The following is a 2,527-nucleotide window of genomic DNA, read 5'->3' on the forward strand; positions in this document are numbered from 1 at the left end:
TTTCTTTAAAACGGGTAAGGGGGGGGGGGGAAATCAAAATACAGATTCCTGTTCACTTTTCGATTCTATTTGTTTTGGTTTTAAGGATGAATTTTAGTTAAAATATGGGTTTGAATTCGAGCTTGGTTGAGTTTCGTTCGGTTTTCAACGTTCCGGTGCTAATTCGAGTTCCGTCCACGGTTTGTCACATTTATGAGTTCAAAACAGTGAAACAATCAATTTTCCGGCTACATTAAGGTCAACTCTTTCATCCTCTATTTGTTTTATTCAAGCTTAATGTTAATTATTTGTTTTGTGATGTGATTCTGTTGTTTCTGTAATTGTTCTCTGTGATTTTGAATTTTTTTTCTTGGTTATCTGCTCGTGTTTACTCGAATTGGTTATAGATGAACATGATTTTGTCACATTATAGAAATTGGGTTGCTATTCATCGGCTGAACTACGTCAAATTAAATTAAAGGGGCTCGGGTACTAAAGTTGATGAAATTGAGCTTTTAATTGTATATTGCTTTGTTACTTGCCTATATTCGTTAGGAGCATGCTTAGGCTGTCATCACATGGGTAGGCAAACTTTTCGGCGCGTAAGTAAATTATCATAACTACGGGTACGGTTCCCGTGACGTAGTTGTGATACATAATTTCCAAATCCGGGGATACATTTATGTGACGTGGCCACAACTTCTAATAATAAAAATAAATATGTTGTAGATCGTGGGTACGGCTCCCGTGACGCGATTCGCAATGTGTACAAATAACGGCAAGTGTACGACAATCGTGACTGTTCCAGAAAATAGTTCTATAAACATTAAAAGCAGTTAGAAAGTTAAAAATGTACATAGGTTTAAAATGTGTAATTAATCAGATAATCAGGCCAATAATAATAGTTGAGCGACCGTGCTAAAACCACGGAACCGGAATGCCTAACACCTTCTCCTGGGTTAACAGAATTCCGTACCCGGATTTCTATGTTCGCAGACCATAAATAAGAGTCAACTTCCTCGTTTCGGGATTTTAAACCGGTGACTTGGGACACAATAAATTATCCCAAGTGGAGACTCTAAATTTGAATAAATAATCCCCTTTCGGTTTTGTCACTTTAATTGATAAACTTCCTTATACCCCATTCGGGTAGAAAATGGAGGTGTGACAGCTATCTCTAGGTTTAACCCTTTAATTGGGGCTATCAATCTCTTGAATGCACCCCAATTCCTTGTCAGCCTGATTTTCCTAGACTTAGTCTCTCTTTCTCAAGAAGAGTCTAAGTCATATAGGCACGAATCAGTGTTTGCAACCACCAATTCAACAATTAAAGCATGATTCAAGCTAAATATCATTAATCCATAAATAATTAAACCCTAAAATTGAAGACCCATTAAGTACCCACACTAGGGTTTGGCCACAACCCTAGATAATGGGTTTAGCTACTCATAATAAAGGTAGAAATCAAAGATGGAGATGAAATATAAGCCATAAAAGTAGATTACAAGAATAAAATCTAAGAATATAAGCTAAAGCTACTCTAAAATTACTCAAAGTGGTAATGTATGGCTGCTCACGAGCTCCTTAATACAAAAGATAACCTAAAAAGTGAAAAAGATCTATTATACACAACTAAAATTACTGGACAAAAATACCCCTATGGAGGTTCCGCTGTTAGCGCAATACCGAGCGCCTCAGCGTTTGAACTTCCGCGGCTGCGCAAAAGCAAGCGCGGACCGCATTTCTTCAATTTTGGATTGAGACTGGGCTTGATTCGCTGGCAGCGTAAAAACAACCGCCTCAGAGTTGTCTTCAACCGCGGCCGCGTAATATGTTCGCGGATCGCGCTCCTCATTTAAGCTCAAATTTCAACGTCTCTGATTCTTTATTTCGCCCTTAGCAGAATTTGCACCGCGGCCGCGTTCAAGTATTCCGCTGCCGCGTTATTTAACCGCGGTCAGCAGTATCTGTTATACCCCAAAATGCCTCTCTGAATCTCAATTCCACTGTCTACGTAATTGTGGCCGCCCCAGCGGTGTACCTTCCGCTGCCGCTCGTTTCCTTCGCGATCAGCGCTTTTGTCTCAGCTTTTAACTTGTGTAGGTTTAACTCCTTTATGAGCGGGTTATGACCTTCTTGCTTCATTTTGACCAAGCCCTGCAAACAAGCACAATAAGTTAGTTTTCGGGAATACTTTTACACATTTTTGATCCAAAACCTAAGCAAAAGAGAGCATAAGATAGGCTAGAATCCGTAGTTATCAACTCCCCCAAACATAAGCTCTTGCTTGTCCTCAAGCAAACAAAGTAATTCCCACATCCACAAGGTAAAAGAAAGGAAGATTTCAGCTGTCCTAAGGTGACTTCATCAAGCATCAATTGGGACTAACAATTACCCTCAACTCAAATGCATTATTAACAAACACACAACCTTTTTAGTACGATAGCCCTAGTGCGACACAAAAGCATCCAGAGTTGACTTAACTCATCAAGGAAACTCTTTCTACTACATAGGTCATTGTGGAACCCTAACTCATGCTCCTCTACTC

This window comes from Nicotiana attenuata, unplaced genomic scaffold, assembly GCF_001879085.1.
Source record: "Nicotiana attenuata strain UT unplaced genomic scaffold, NIATTr2, whole genome shotgun sequence".
NCBI classification, from domain to species: domain Eukaryota; kingdom Viridiplantae; phylum Streptophyta; class Magnoliopsida; order Solanales; family Solanaceae; genus Nicotiana; species Nicotiana attenuata.